The 16965-nt window shown below is 36.6% G+C and overlaps 1 protein-coding gene across 3 annotated transcripts in view; it reads right to left on the minus strand.

Annotated features, from left to right (window-relative positions):
• Window positions 1–16965, minus strand: part of RARB (retinoic acid receptor beta) — a 777639-nt gene that overhangs the window by 516455 nt on the left and 244219 nt on the right. For all 3 annotated transcript variants that reach the window (XM_064378607.1, XM_064378606.1, XM_064378608.1), the window contains one exon: window positions 1089–1140. The gene's annotated coding sequence lies outside the window, so the exon portion shown is untranslated. The remainder of the gene's footprint in view (window positions 1–1088; window positions 1141–16965) is intronic.

Raw genomic sequence — 16965 nt, forward strand, 5'->3', positions numbered from 1 at the left:
AAAAATAATAATGAAGGAAATGATGAATAAATGAAATTTTATTTTCACTGTAATTAGATTTTCCCTCTAAAATATCTTCTATCTTTTTAAATCATTATGAATTAAACTCTAATGTTTCGTTTATTGCAAAAGTTCCAGGCCAAGTATGTTAATCCTTTCTCAGGAAATCTCAGGACCATTCTGGTAATAGCTATGTCTACACAACCTTTGCCAATAGGTTGAGACATGACTTTTGAGGGGATCCATATGATGTACATCTTTGACTTGTTGAGATACAGTAAATTTGACCACTTCTTCCTTGCTCAAATGCTTCATGTATGTGAGTACATAAGTATTGCTTTTACCCCTACCCCCAAAGAAAGCGAATTTTCTTACCTACTAACAGATGAATTACATAAATTATTTCATTTAATCTTCAGGACAACCCTGAAATCTGGGTATTAGTACTCACACTCTACTCCTGAGGGCAGTGATTCTACCTACCTTAATCAAGGTCACAGCTGACATGGAAACTCAAATCCAGCTTCTGCCACCTACACCCAGGATAAACATTATGTTCCCCGCTCAGCTTCATTGTTTTCTAAATCAACGTCATTATTTTTCCTTCTGTATTCCAAAAGTCAGCAAACTACAATCTGCTGGACAAATGTTAACTGATGCTTGTTTTTATAAATCTCGTTTTATTGGAATGTGATCACACCTTTGCTTACATATTGACCCGGAGCTGCTTTTGCAACATAACAGCAGGGTTGAGTATCTGTGACAGAGACTGTAGGGTCCACAAAGCCTAAGTAGTCATGGTCTGGTCCCTTACAGTTTGCCACCTTCTGCTCGCTACCATATACATGTTAGCAGAGAGAAAATAAGACATTCTATCTCTATAAAACATTCATAAAAGAACAATTTATAGACTCATTTTTACATATGATTCCATTTTTGGAAAAAATATAAATATTGGTTTTTATGTGTATACAATAAGTACTTAAATTCATATCCCCAAGTACAGTTATATTTGAAGTGTTATAGAGAACTTCCATGTTTTTCAAAATATTTGTTCAAATGTATTTACTGCTTCTTTTGTTACTTACCAGGTATGGGCGTTAGGGCAAGTTACTTCATCTCTGCAGTACTCTGTTTTATCTGTAAAATAAGTGGCTGGATTAGACAGTCTTTCAAATCCTGTTTAATTCTAACATGCTATACTGTATTTAACACCACTACTCAATTTTCTTATATAATTTAATTTTGATAACTTTTTTAATAGGGAAAGAAATTTGCCAGGGATCCCACAACTTAAGATTTTCAATTTACCATTTCTAGTAGAATGTCATCTTCACTGACAACTCACTTCTTTAAGATTCTGTCAATGTAAACTCTTTCAAGAGAAAAGTCACAGGAATTCTGAGGTGCCACCATATTAACTAACCTAAGAATATATTTCTCATCAGAGATGACAGCAAACTCTGATTTGAGGGGTCAAAGGAATGAAGAATTCTCTGCCCTGATTTTGCTTGCCTTCTTTAAATGGGAGTTTTTGTTGCTGTTTCCATTCTATTGCTTGTATTCTTTTGTAATTTGTTGATTTGGTTTTGTAAACAGCATCACCTTGAACTTTGTCTTCACAATGTTCATATCCTAGAAGCTCCCATTTCCTCTAAATTTGATTTTGTTTCTAGTTTTATTTTCAAAGCAGCATTACAAATCTTAAAGCATCATTAAATACGTATTCTAATTTCACATGAAATATAAAGCATAGAACACTGTTTTTTAGTCATTTTATGACTACTAAAATGACAAAAGTTAAAAATCAAAACAAGTACCTACTAAAAGTGAGGTATGATGCGAGTGGACATGTTTCCAGCTAGTGGAAGTCTGTATCAGCATGGGTTTTTTTTTTTTTTTTTTTTTTTTTAAGGGGATCTTTTTCATAATATATCCAAAGCCTCAGGAGTTTAACCAAGCAATTTCACTTTTAGGAGTATGCCCTGAGGAAATAATTAAAAGCAAGGAAATAGATAGGCATCCAACTATTTATAAAAATGAAAAACTGGAAACAAATGTACATAAATAGTGACTTAGGTTAACTCAACTGAGAGGCAACGATGTAATTAAATACTATGCATCCATTAAAACTGTATTATAAAAAATGTAAAATATCATGGAAAAGCTCTCACTCCAAAAAGTGGAAAATGGTTGTAAAATAATGTGTATAGTCAGATTTCTTGTGCCAGTGCACATGTGTAAATACTTATGCATGTGTTAGAAACTGACTGGGATACTGGCCAAGACATCAATACTGGTTATCTCTTGGTGGTAGAATTGTGGGTAAAATGTTTTTTGGATTTTTTGTAACTTTCAAGTTTTCTGCATTGATTACATATTATATTACCATAGAATTATTTAGGAGCTATAAATTACAAATATAAAAATAATTTTCAAATGTCTAGATTATATTCACTCATAGGGACATATCAAACCTATATAGAACCAATCATTTTAATAATTCAAAAGTCATGTCATTTTAATGGAATCCAATAACAAGGTTTTGACCAACTGCACAACAATTGGTTGATTTTTGTTTGTATAGGAGAAAATTAAATTAGTAATAATGAATAATAAAGAAAATAAGACAGTAAGATCATCCCTCTTATTCTATGTCTTAGGACACTGTTTTTTAATTTCAAAGATTGCATTTTATTAAATTGTAGTAATTGTACTTATTTGCTTTTTACTTGGTTTTGGGAATGCCTACCAAAGGTTTATGAAGGCAGGGACTGTATCTTATTGGTTGATTTAGCACAGATTTCATATTTGTTCAATGGGCAGAGATAAAAGAACAGAATTGTGTAAACTTTATACAACTTTAAAACCAAATGTCATTAGATTGGTCAGGTCCTTTAACCTATAAAGACCAAAAGCTGCCAAAATCTCCCCTGAACTTCACCACTTAGAGATTATACAACTCAACCACACAAAGGCAAAGCGTATTATATCAACATCCAGGATATTATGAAAATCAAGACCATTAATCTTTATGACTGAGGGAAAGTTAACCTTCTTTACCTATACTGCCATTATTTAATTTTATGCCTTTAAAAGATTACATCTGATAAATCAGCCATAATCACAACTTTGAACTCCAAATATAATTAACCAAATGGCAACCCAGTGCCATTTAGGCGAAAGTTAATGGACAGGAAGTTTATGCTCTAAAGTCAATTTTTATAACCTAAGCAAAGTGGAAGTGCAGTACATAATTAAATATTGGTTTGGGCGGCGTAAAGAGGGGAGTAGTTTAATTCAGGAAAAAGAATCAAATATAACGCTAATTGTTCAGAAGTATATCTTTGTATCACCTATACAGACAGGGTATCAAAGCAAATCAATAGTGTAAACAGTCTGTTTTTTACACAACTCTACATATATCATTTTTATCTAAGTAATAATTCAATTTATTTAAGAGCTCTTTTAGAAGATTTTATTGGTTAAGTTATGAATACACTGTCTATGGTAAAAAAAATTTAATGTCTTTTAAAATAATTGATAGTTTAGCTTTCTCAATCATTTGGAATAGTCTTCTTCTAGTAAGTTTGAATAAGGGCTCATCATATTCTTAAAATATAAATGCAAGCATGAGGATAAATCAAAAGCCAAGAAACTGAAACAAAAGAAGTCCTTTTCATTTTTCCTTTGAAGCTGTCCTCATCCCATAGGGTCCACAAATGAGTAAGCCTTTCCTATGCCAAGTCTTTCAAAGCAAAAGTTGGAAGTGGGAAGTTACTCAATTAGCTGGCAAATTCAGTCAGTGAGGCAAGCCAACCTAGATTAATTGAGGCTTTATTTTTGTATCTATTTTTGCATATGATTTTCATAAGAGATTATGAATTTAAAATTCAGTCTCAAGGACAAGTATTTTGTTCTTAATTTTAAGTGTGGAAAAATGGCCAGGATGCTGAAACCCAACTCGCATTCTCAAATATAATTTGAAAAATTATGGAGATAACCACAAGTCCCTTAACGATAGAGAATCTTACCTTAAAGTCATAATGGGAACACAAGAATGCTTATTGCAAAAGAATCTCAAGATTTTATTCCCGACTGGCTTATGATTGCCAACAAGAGCTGGTTTGTGTGTTCAATGCCATAATAATAGAAGATTCAGCAGAAATACTTAGACTCTTTACACAAAACAGTGGGACCATTTAGGCTCAACCCATAAGCTTCAAGACTGAAAGCTAAGACTGAGCGATCTACCTGATTAACGATGGTGAATCATGGCAGAAACCCCAAGGATGTCCTGGTACTTGGGAAAAATACTGGGGAGCACCACCATGAAATACAACTTCTGAACATCTAACAGTGAAGGCTCATACACTAACCATATGGTTTACTTCAAGGCTTAGTCATTAGTGCTACAGTCAATCAATTTACACAGACCTTAGTGGGTCACTGGTTATTAAGGAAATTTTTCTGTAATGATTCTGAGAAGGGGCAAAGGAAGGATTGTATCAAGACAGTCGTTTGGCTTTAAGAGACAACATTATATTTTGCTGAATAATTAAAAGAATTCTATCCTTTCAAAATGCCGATTGCAAAACTCTCAGCCAAAACAAGGATTGAATTCTCTTATTATATATACAAGTATATATACATAGATATATTATATGATACACTGAGATACATACAAGTATATAAATTGGATATATACTAAAGATTTCATTATAATGAAACTGCCACTAAAAAGATCTATTGCTCTAGGACAGAGTCTCAACTTTTAAACATGTGGCAAGAGTCCAGTGGATTTAAGCACTCTTCTCCATATTTGCTTTCTATATTCTAGAAAGTTTTCTTTTGTTGTCCAAATGATATTTATGTACATATTAAGGTCATTTTTTTTTAGACATTCAGTATTGCAAACTGATAGGCTACTGGGCAAATTGTGTTCACAAAATATAATTTTGAGCCAGTATTCTTCAAGATTGCATTTTATTGCTTCTAGATGGGAATCTCTCTGGCTTTCCAGAAGCTTTTCCCTTTCCTGCCGCCCTCCACCCAGCCATTTGGAAGCTTTCTCTCACTGAGGTTATCTGCTTGGCCTCTGTATAGCTACCCTGCTCCTGATTTGTTTTCCTAATTTAGACTGCCTAGTATGTGTTGATTCTCTTTGACCAGCCTGTTACCAGCAGGAAATAGGTCTCTTGACCCCCTGAAACCTCTCCCTGCACACTAGGCTCTGAAACAAGATGACACTGAGAGTTGGGCATATTTCCCAGCATGGTAATAGTGAGTTCTTCACTGTTGGGACAGATTGGTTAGATTAAACTCTGTTCCCACAGCATTTAATGACAATCATGGAGTATCTAACAATGACTGGTGTGGCAGATGCTGTCAGATCACTGCCCACATGTCCCCAGATCCCTTTACCATCTTAGCACATGCCAGCTCCCCATGCACTTTCACTCCCAACAGCCAGCACCTGTGACTTTTTTTTTTGGAGGCCTGCCGCAGAGAGGAGGTTTAAATACGCCAGCTTCCTGGTTCCTGGTTGTAATCATTCTGGGGTATGCCCTACCTTAGTTCCAGAGCACCTGGACAGGATCAAACCAAAGTTACTCTCTATGGAACTTTGCTTACTGCTGTCCCCTTTATTGGCCTCCTCTTTCTAGTCCCACTCCTCCCCACTTCTTCCTAATAACTTTTACCCCAGTCTTCATCACAAGATCTATTTTCTGAAGAAACCTACTTAAGATAGCTAGTTTCCCAAATTTGTAAAGAATAAAGATAATGAGTAGCCAACTTTTCCAGAGACCCTGTAATTTCCATAAAACAAAGTAGCATAACTCAAGTTGGAACTTGTGCAAATAATAATATATGCATCATCTATGTACATATATTGTTCTTTCAATTCTTAAGGGTCCTCAGTACATAAATCAGTTACACAATGATGCTTGTTGTTGACAGCAGAATTATTCATCGAATACATTCATGGTACTCGGCACATGCTCATGACAAGCCAAATTTGCAATAATATTCAAAAATATCTGGTGCTATCAATGAAGTATGGGATACTTCACAAGGTCAGTTTCATCTTCCTTTTTAATTTACCAAATGACAGGATTAATTTACAAATCCAAATCCCAAACCTCAAAATGGTTGTGTATTTTAAATTTAGAATAACATTTCTGAAACTTTGGCTTTTAATTTGTTAGTCTTGAGAATTGCTTTTGAGCAAAAGCAGAATGAATAAATGCTAATGACATATAAGTCCCTGATTCAGAGACTGGTGTTACAATTTTTTTAATACATGAAGTATTTAAAGACTGATGAGACAGTATGGCAATTTAGTTCAGAATTCACAATTATTTTATTTTCAATATTAATTGCTTTTGTCTCTCAATAAATGACTCTGCAGGAAGTGGAATTCAATTTCATTCATTTTCAATAATCGAGATTGCTTTGAACTAGCTCAATAACTCTCAGCTCCTCTTGGCCTTCAATATACTGTTAGTGGTAGCACATAAATAATCTGGGTTTTCTTTTCAGATTCCTAAGCAGGGCTGTCTGGCCTTTGGCAAAACAGCTAGGCAGACACAGTTTGTGCCCCATGTTTCAGCTCTTTTGCTATGCCCTACTCAGCATCCGCAGTTTCCCTGCATCTCAGGTTTCTCCTGCTCCCTCTTTCCCCTCAAGGACAAGTGCTAGGAAACATTTATATATCCACTGTTGAGAGTCAGCCTCTCTGACTTCACTCATCCTGTGCCTTCCATCTGAAATAGCTTTCTGTCTTCAAATCTAAATATACAAAGTGAGATCATGGTTCACGCCAAACACCACCATTTTCACAGAGCTCCTGCGGACCTCCCCAGGTAGAAGAGGGCATTCAGCTCCCTCAGGAGTTGGCTGTATCTCTCCTATGCTTCTTCATCTCCCTACACTGATTTTGAGGCATTCACATGCCTCCCCCAACTAGTACACAATCAATTTCTTAGGGTATGAATCAGAAGCCATTCGTCTGTTTATTTCACATAGTGCTTAGCTAAATTCCCTGTCAAAAACCATCTGAATGAATAAATGAACCAACGGATGAATGAATGTATGCATATTTGGTTTAAGAGAGGCTTGTCTATCAGTCTACATTTTAGTCACATAAAGCTACTTCTTTCAACACAAGTCTCACTAACTCACCTCAGAGCCTTTGTTTATCCATAGGTTTTAGCTTTGATCAAGCTGTACTGGAACTGTGTCCACATGGACTCCTCACCCAACCTCCATTAAAATAAGAACTCCTTAAGAGCAAGGACAATGACCTGCACCAGGCCCAGGGTAGGAGCACAAGCCATTATTGTAGAATGAATGGGATTACAATGCCCTGTGATTTCATATGTTCCTTTCCAAAGATACATTTCAAAGGATGAGTACAGGTAGGGCATTTCAATTCTTAGCTTGGCCACGTTCTCTTCTCTATCACACCCTTTTCTCTCTGTACTTACGATAGGTTATCTTGCCTTATTTTGCTTACACACTTGTCTCATGGTCTTTTCTGAACTGTAACTTTCTTGACATATCTATCCCCTAAGAGCTCACTGCTCCTAATGAATAATAGTATCGTTAACAATATTGATTAAATTGAATGTGTAGTCTTATTTTGATACAAGTAACAAAGCTCCATTAGCAATAGAACTTTTTCCTTTAGTAATTCAAAGATACACTACTTGATCTTTGCAAATACTTATTCTCCTCTCCTCTCATATTTTCATGCGCATCAAAGAGGTTGGATTCTACTTTGGTTTTTAGGCATAAAGCATCTTTAGACAGGTCTTTGAAAGTACTTACAGGCTTCTTTTTTCTTTCTTTCCTTATAACCCTCAGGTCAGGGCCTATCTTAATGCTGGAAACACTCCCTTTCTCCTACAATAACAAATAGAATATTCACAACAAGAATTACAGCTTTCTATTCCTCCTCCATACATGTACGTACTTTATCCATGTCTTGATATCCTTGGCAGGTGGTTTAAACTCTGCTTTATCTCAACACCTGCTTTTCCTCTGTGATAATCAGGCATTTTCACTTACAATTCTACTCCTTCCTTTTCTGTGGCCTCACACAGAAAGCCCCATTCTACTTGTGTTAAACATGGCATATCAAAGATACACACTTATTTCTACCTCCTCCCGAAAGCCATACATCCACAAAGTTAAAGAGAATGAGAGAAGAGACAACAGTAAATGAAAGATGTCAAATTTTTAGAAGCTGGAAAACATCTGGGAGACTTGGCACACCAGAGAGAATTAAAACTTTAAACGCTTTGTTGAGCTGAAGAGGAGTGGATGGTCAACAAGAAGCAAGTTCACTTATATGACAGAAATAAATGTGTTCCTAGTATATGGCATTTTCATATGTAAGCAATATTTGCTTAAATATGAGTGTAAATAAGTAAGTAACTTATAAGTAACTTACTTATAAGTGTTGAATATTGAGTAAATCATAATTATGATATAACTGTTGGAGAACGGGGGAGCAAAAATGAGCACACAAATGTGACATGAAAGAGTTAAATCTTTTTCTATAATCGGATACCAGGAAATGACTAAAATGAATTTTTAAAAGTGTGAACAAGTAATTTAGAAATATTGGAATGAAATACAAGAAATTTGCTGAAAAGCTGAAAATGGTTGCCTCGGGGGAAGAGGAATCAGTGGAAAAGGGTGGAGTAGTATGAAAAGGCTTATAGAACTATTTGACTTCTGAAACTGAATACATGTAACACTTTTTCTCTAAAACCAAATCACTTTGCTCGTAACAGGATGTGAGTTAATTTTTTTTTTTTTAAACCAAGAGCATTTGGAGAAGTAAAGATGTAATTAGAAGTATTATGGTTCTTAACCTTGGGATTAATCCTTTTGTAAAATACTGACCATTTCATGAAGCCTTTGGTCATAGGGTGAGGCAGTGTGTCTTACGTACTTGAAAGCAGCTAATCATGACATAGTAAATGTGCCTTCTAGACTCATTTCCACAGCCACAGTCTGGGAGTCAAGGAGAAGCAGAGATTTCTAGGTTTGGCTGTGGCATAGTCATTTCAACATACAATCTTTTGTGTTGTCACACAAAACTCCAAGCCTAGAAACCTGTCACATCATATAAACTTGGCATATGGTCTTCCATGTCTCCAAAATACCCCTCCTCACCCACCTAGAAAACTCAGCCTTTAAAATCCGGAGTAAATACCCTTTTCTTCTATGAAACTTTTCTTCCCCAAATAGTTAACAGTGTCCTCTTCCTATGTGTAATAGTACTCACCACATTACTAACAACAAATTACCTGTCTACATGTCTTTCCCTTTACTCGACTTTGAGGTCCTTGAGAGAAGTATATTTTGTTTTTTATCCACAATTTCAAAAATACATATCAAACAAATAGTTTCAGTAATCTGGGCAGTTTCAAATAATTAACTGAAATGTTGATGAAATTTGCAGGGAATCATCCATAGCTGATACATCAGTTTGGATTAGTTGTATCTTCCAACAAATGTGAAGATGCTGAGCTAAAATAATATCCTCAATTTTTTATTTCATTCATGTTGTATTATCTTTATATAGTTATTCAGAAGTCTGACACCAATAGGATGTCTTAATTTTTAACACTACATAAAAAGCATGTGGTACAGACAATACACATTTATAGAGATAAAATACTCAAAGTACATATTCCTGCCTTTATGAATCTCACAGCCTGTTCCAGAAAGTCTCCCACCTTTTTCATGACAAGTACCTCAACTAGAAAAAGAATAGTCAGAGTGATGTAAAGAAGTAAGGATAATTTGCGAGGCCAAAGCATATATATTCTACCATATTCAATGGTGACATTCCTAGAACCCTAAATTGATATTTGGCAAACTTTTGACAATTCTGAGTCAAATCATGTGACTGCTAGCATCTGTAGTAGTAGAAGACAAATTTCTCCAGATTTGGCAGATGGACCTGTTTCTTGATGAGCTTTGGCCTGCCATTCAAAGCCTGTTTCTTGATGAGCCTATTTCCTTTCTCCCAGTTCCTTAGTTGTTCCACAGGCATCCCCAAAGTGTCTCACTGCTTCTGTTGAAATACTCTGACGTAGCCTAATCCACAAGACTTCTGCAAATCAGCTGAAAACTATGGCTCATCTTTTTGTATCAGGGACAATTATATGATTTACTGAAATAAAATTAAAAGTGGCCCTAATTATTTTTTCTGTAGAAATGCCTTTTTGCATCCCCTAAAATTATGAAAGTATGGCCAGATAAACCATAGCAATCAGATAGAGACCAAAGAAATCTGAATGTAAGTGCTTTGGCCAGAGAAACCACTAGTTTTCTGCCATCACAAAACTTAATCAGCATACACAGAATGTCCTAGAAATGTGGACACAATTATAAACATTTTTAGAAAACAACTTGAGTGAAGATGTATAAGCAAACCTATATAATGAAATAAGCACTTGACAGAATAATACACTCCTTCAAAACAGGACAACATTTTGCATTTATTGACATGTATTCATATAGGAAAGTTGTGTGTACTTAATTGAGATATCATATATTGGATGGGGGTCAGCAGAGCATTTTATACAAAACATCAATCAAGGTATAGCTGTTTAAATCAGCCAAGTAGGAAACTCAGATTGGTAACTTAGATGGCCCCAATCAACAAGTTAATTGTTTTCCAATCCAGTGCTTTTTACTGAGTAGACAACATTTATACTAAATGAAGAGATGAAATGAGCAATTATCCTATGTATCAGTCTGTTCTCAAATTGCTAATAAAGACATACCTGAGACTGGGTAATATATATTAAAAAAGAGGTTTAATGGATTCACAATTCAGCATAGCTGGGGAGGCCTCAGAATCATGACAGAAGGCAAAAGAGAAGCAAAGGCACGTCTTACATGGCAGCAGGTGAGAGAGCTTGTGCAGGGGAACTCCCATTTATGAAACCATCAGATCTTGTGAGACTTATTCACTACCATGAGAACGGTACAGAAGAAACCACCCCCGTGATTCAATTATCTCCACCTTGTCCCACCCTTGTCACATGGGGGTTATTTTACAATTCAAGGTGAGATTTGGGTGGGGACACAGCCAAACCGTATCATCCAGCTGCTCTATACAAGCAAAACCACCTGCATAATTCAGGTGAGAAATGCAGATAGACAGTATGGTACAGTGTGAAGAGTTGGTGTTGGAACTCAAAGGACTTCAAATTCTTCGAACCTCTCTGTTTACCTGTTTGCAAAAATAGGGAAAACAAAAGACCTACTATATTGAGTGATTGAGAGCACTTAGCATACACTGAATAGATAGCGGTGATTACTCCAAATTACACTACTGTCCTTCATTTCCTCATGTGCACAACATCCTCTACTTACTATGAAACACCGTGTTCCTTGACTTTGCTATGATGTCCAATCTAATAGACGTGGAGTCTGAGTGAATCCTTTAAAAACTCCTTTTCTTTTTCACAGGTTGTTTTTACATAAACATTTTTTTAATGAATCCCCCAGCTCTTCCTTATGGATTGTGCCCCTGACCTAATTACATAAGTACCTGATGGGCTGGAACGATTCCAAAAGGCCCTCTTAGGAAAAACAATCTGAAGGGTTTTCTTCTCCTTCTTTTGTAATTACATAATTACTCAGCTGACTAATATGAGTCACCATGTGCCATTCTAATCTCCCAGGCACAAAATAGTTTTATTATTTTCCTTGGAACTACCTAATTACCCAATGGATAGCAATAACTCCTGGGCTCTTTTCTGTAAGTAATCTGTAAAGCTCAAGACAAATTCCTCCAGAAGTCTTTACAAATGGAGGAGAATTTAGAATAATATGATCATTTGCCACATGAGACACTGGAGCTCTTAGTGACATGGGTGGTCCAATGATACACCACAAATAAATTTGGAGAAAAACATACAGGATAAGATACTGAGGCACATTCTCCCTGGTATTTTCTAGGAAATAAGTGTTCCTGAGTCAAAACAGCAGTGGGTGAGTGCACATCCCATCTCTTAAAAAATAACAAGCACTCCTGACATATGTGTATTAACTTATAAGTTATATGCAATATGCACCTGCTATGGTTTACCCATATATTATTAACTCTTAGCCAAGGTTAATTAATATTTTAATAAAATCTAAATACTAATATAAATTATAGGCCAGGCGGGGTGGCTCACACCTGTAATCCCAGCGCTTTGGGAGGCTGAGATAGGAGGATCACTTGAGGTCAGGAATTTCAGACCAGCCTGGCCAAGATGGCAAAACCTCATCTCTATCAAAAAATATGAGAATTATCTGGGCACAGTGGTGTGTACCTGCAATCCTAGCTACTCAGGGAGGCTGAGGTGGGAGAATCACTTGAACCCAGGAGTGAAGGCTGCAGTGAGCCAAGATCACACCCCTGCACCCCAGCCTGGATAACAGAGTGAGACTCTGTCTCATAAATAAATAAATAAATAAAATGTTTCATAGAAGCCTAGGATATCTGGTCTTAAGGAGTACTGCCGTCCAGAATATCAAAGTCGTCAATAGATCTTAAAATTGCTCTCTGAATGACCTATAGTTTCTCAGTCTCTACTCACTTAGGGAATAATTTAGGAGACTGCCTTTGTTGATCCTTTTCTGAAATTTTTCAAAGGCATATGCAAGAAAATTACACAAGCGTTTAAGCATATAAGTGTACCCCAGCGTATCTTCTAGGGGGTGCTCAGAAACCAACAGGCCCAGCAGTTTTCTCTCCACCTCTTTATTAACTTCCTTTGTTTCCCTACTTTCCCATTTGACCCCAGAAATGGCGAGTTTGTGAAAGCCTCTTTCTGCTCTAGGACCAAAAGGGCTGGGCAGTCTCCATGATTTACAAAGCCAACATGTTGGCCTATGCCCTGCGTATGACAGATTTCTAATAAAAAGAAACATTTATCCAAGCTATCGAACAGCCAGGTCTAATGAATATTAAATCTGATCAAGCCATTTTCCAATGCATAATAAAATACTAAGTCATGCTATAATATAACTGTATTTAGAACTGTCCTCCTTAGTTTACATTCGTTAAAACAATTTAAGAAAAAGGCTACATCAAATTTTACTTTGAAACTCATACAAATATTAAACCTTGAGAAGTTCTGAAGCTTTGCCAAGACAGCTGAAGTTAATATGCTTGTAATTTACCAAAGTAACAGATTCAAGTTCATGACAATGAATTTTGTGTTTCAGACTCACAGCTCACATTTTTTAAAGGGTTCATGAGGTATTAGAAAATATGAATCTGAAAAAAAACTATTCAGTCATATCTGATTGTTCTGGTACATAAACCAACTCACACACTGTAGTAGAAGTAGCAACACTGAAGTCGTTTTGACAGTTGAACACAAACAGAGGCCCCAAACAATGAACACACAGAAACAGGACACTCCTCTGCTCTGGAGAAAGGGAGCCAACAGGCTCTCCATTTACTTAAACCTCTCAGCTACAAACAGTTACCTCGCTTTCTCTCTTGGAAGGGCCTCCCGATAAACCCCCCTCCTGTCCCACTGCAGACCCCCAATCTTCTTCAACCCTGTTAATTAGGGAAGAGAAGAAAGGGAGAGGGAAACCAGAAAGCTCACTGACCTATCTATAAATGCACAACATCTCACTCTCTCCTCTGGGTTCAGAGGTTTAAGTCTCTCTTTTCTCCACCAAACAGCCAGGAAAGTTGCTTTTGCAAGAAGGCACTGCACTTTTGCTGTCCCAGCTTTTAGGCCAGTGATTTTGTAGAAACAGACCTGATATCATCCTCTCCTCTCAAACTTCCTGGTATCACCAAACTAACCAAACTATTTAGATTTTTGAAACATGTCTTTCAGAAGTCATTGATCATAGTCCATTCCTCCAAGCAGAACAAAAAAACGCCTGGAAGACTTTGATTATAAGGTTGATGATTCCCTCTTCAAGCTATAAACTGTCAGATGTAAACAGGACATTCACTGAGAACAATGGAGATTAATAAAGAGAGACAGGACTGCCGTCTGGGGGAAAGAATGGTTCAAAGATTTCAGGACTGGCCTTCTATAGTCAGTTGGCTATTGTCTCCTGTAGGTCCCAATGCTGCTAGAAGGAAGTTCTATTTGGTTGTAGAATCCTTCAGTAATATAAGAAAGACACTTACTTGAATTGACTATTCAATCCGTCTACAAAAAGTTAAGTATCTTCCATTTTCCAGACAGTATTTGCATGGAACAAGACAGACACATTCATGTACTTCCCCAGAACGATTTCAAAGTATTTATTATAAGGTACACATGTGCTGGCCATGTACCACAACTCCTAGCACATAGAACCTTGAGCACCAATCCCAGGCTCTGATTACTATAACAAGGTCTGATAAGTGAGAACTAAAGGATTTGCTTTTTAACCCTATAATATACAAAAATAGACTTCCTTCTTTCCTCCCTTTCTTCCTCTCATCAGTTTAACATGTATTAATGAAGGGTCTGGATACATTTAGCAGAGTGCTAGTCGCTGAAGATATAACAGTAGGCGGACTCAGATACAGTTCCTGCCTGTCATTTAAAAAAAGTTGACACAAGCTGCAGGATAAGTGGGTGGATAGAGAGGTGATTTATTTTTTGGGAAGATGGGGAAATTAACAGGATGTTTGTAGGCTGATAGGAAAGATCTAGGAGTAGAGAGGCTGGTGGGAAAAAAGTTAACACAAGGCCAATTTCTCATGTTTTGCCCAATGAGGGAATAAGATATTAATGTCAGAATCATACATACATCAAATGTTGCAGCTGTCATTAGTCCTTGAAGGTGAGAAAGGAAAATGTGAGGCCTTTAAAAGAATTTTGTTCAAAAAAGAGGGAAGGGTCTATTAAGAATTGACTAAAAGGGTTTTGTTGTTTAATATTCTTCCCTGAACTTGTTTACCTTCTGTTGATTTGTTTTCATTTACTTTGAAGGATTTCATTGGACTGAAACTCTAATTAAAAAAAAAGTGTGTGGCGGGGGAACCTGAGAGGTCTGCAGAGTGTCAGTTCCCCAGTTGTCAGGGGGCCTTGCACTCCATATCCACACACACATGGTTTCTATTAAAACCACTGAGAGGTACTTCTGAATAGCATCAACCACACATTTCCTCAATCAGCCACAAAATAAAGTGCTATTAATTCTCACCAATAATCATGAAATGATTGCTTTTTATTGCTTATGTCTAACCTCCTATGATGGTCCTGAAGTTTTCTATCCTTTTGTGACCTATGGGTGACTTTGGCATCTTAGAGAGCATACTGAGTGATCACATAAATGCTTAAGGGTGCCTTTGCTTATAAAGTCTAATACGCTACTCAGATAAAAATCATCTTGATGTAATTATAAATAGTCTTTTTAAAAAAAAAATCTGTAATGCCTACTTACTTTTTCTCTCCCTAAACTCCATGGGAGGAATAAGCTTTCTTTCTAGAGAAAAACATTCTTTCTTTTGGAATCTATTAATACATCAGCCCAAATTTTCCTTTTTAAAATTCCAAGTCCTGTTGCAAGATTAAAAAAAAAAAAATTTATTAAAAAAAAAAACCACACATTACATTTTACACCCCCTCTGACCATTCTCAGGTTACAAGCCTCTGAAGTGTGCTTGGCCTGTTGCCGGTGTATTTATTACTATTAATAAATGAGTCACTGGTGTAAGAATGCAAATTTTATGTGGCCCAAGTATAAATGAGCCTGTTAAGAATGGCCAGATACACATTTTATGTGACTGCTAAATAATTATGTCATAGAAATACAGCTTGTGAATTCAACATTAAAAAAGAAATGGATTTCAATAATGTTAGAATGACTATTTTTCAAAACATGGTTTTGATGAGTTACGACTCTTGGGAAAAAGGATGAAAGGGAAAGTGATGAGGCTCCAGCGAGAGCAACATGGACGAGAGCCTCTCATACAATGCCCTCTGAGGGTCGCTCCCCTGCCTCACGCCCTTATGTCGCGAGGGCACATCCAACTCACAAAGCTGCTCTTATACTTTCAGCATTTTCATCTGTGAAGACAATTACTGAATGAGGGATATCAGAAGCTTTGTACATAGCCACAAAACCCTGACATCAAAGTTGAGAAAATTACAAAAGCAGAGAGTAGAGAGGTGGTTGTCAGGGGCTGGAGGGGTAGAGGAAATAGGGATGCATTGGTCAATGGGCACAAAGTTTCAGTTATGAAGGATAAGTTCAACTTAAAAGAATTGAAAAACTTACTACAGACAATAGGAACTTGGAAGTGAACAGACAGATACGATCTTGGCGCTCACATTCACACTGACATGGACATTCAATAACTACGCAGTGGATTACATAGTTATAATTGTGTTAAGTATTATTCAGTGCCCATCAAGTGGCACAAACCAGAACTCACTAAAGTGACATTTCCATATCAAGCTGTCCCATTGCATCAGAAGTCTGGATGTTAATTTGATGTCATATCTCTCATCTGAAGATGAAGTGACAGCTTCAGATAACAAGGCAAGACCTAGATCAGCTGGCTGAACAGACTCACGAGCAGACACTAAGTTATTCTGCAGAGCAAAGGACTGTGGAACCAACAAATTACTGGGTGTTAAAACACTTAGGGCATTCTGGAACATTTTAGTGAGACAATGGTCTTGGCTATAGACACAGTTTCAGAACTTAGTCTGCATTCCTAATGCCTTGAATAACACCACTAAAATAAACACTATGCTTTCATATCTGTTTAATTCATAGACCTGTGATGACCAAGCAGAGTTTGGGAGAGTTTGGTCAGCCGTGCAAAATCTTAAAAACAGTAAAAATTGCTACTAATGTTTAAAATCAGTTTGTATATAAACAACTAGATTTCCAGCTTTTTTAAAAAAATGGTAAGTTCTGATAATATTTCCATATTAGCATCAACCAGCAGGAGCACAGTGGCATCTG

The sequence above is a fragment of the Aotus nancymaae genome, unplaced genomic scaffold, assembly GCF_030222135.1.
Source record: "Aotus nancymaae isolate 86718 unplaced genomic scaffold, 86718_ANA_hifiasm-v0.15.2.pri h1tg000019l, whole genome shotgun sequence".
NCBI classification, from domain to species: Eukaryota; Metazoa; Chordata; class Mammalia; order Primates; family Aotidae; genus Aotus; species Aotus nancymaae.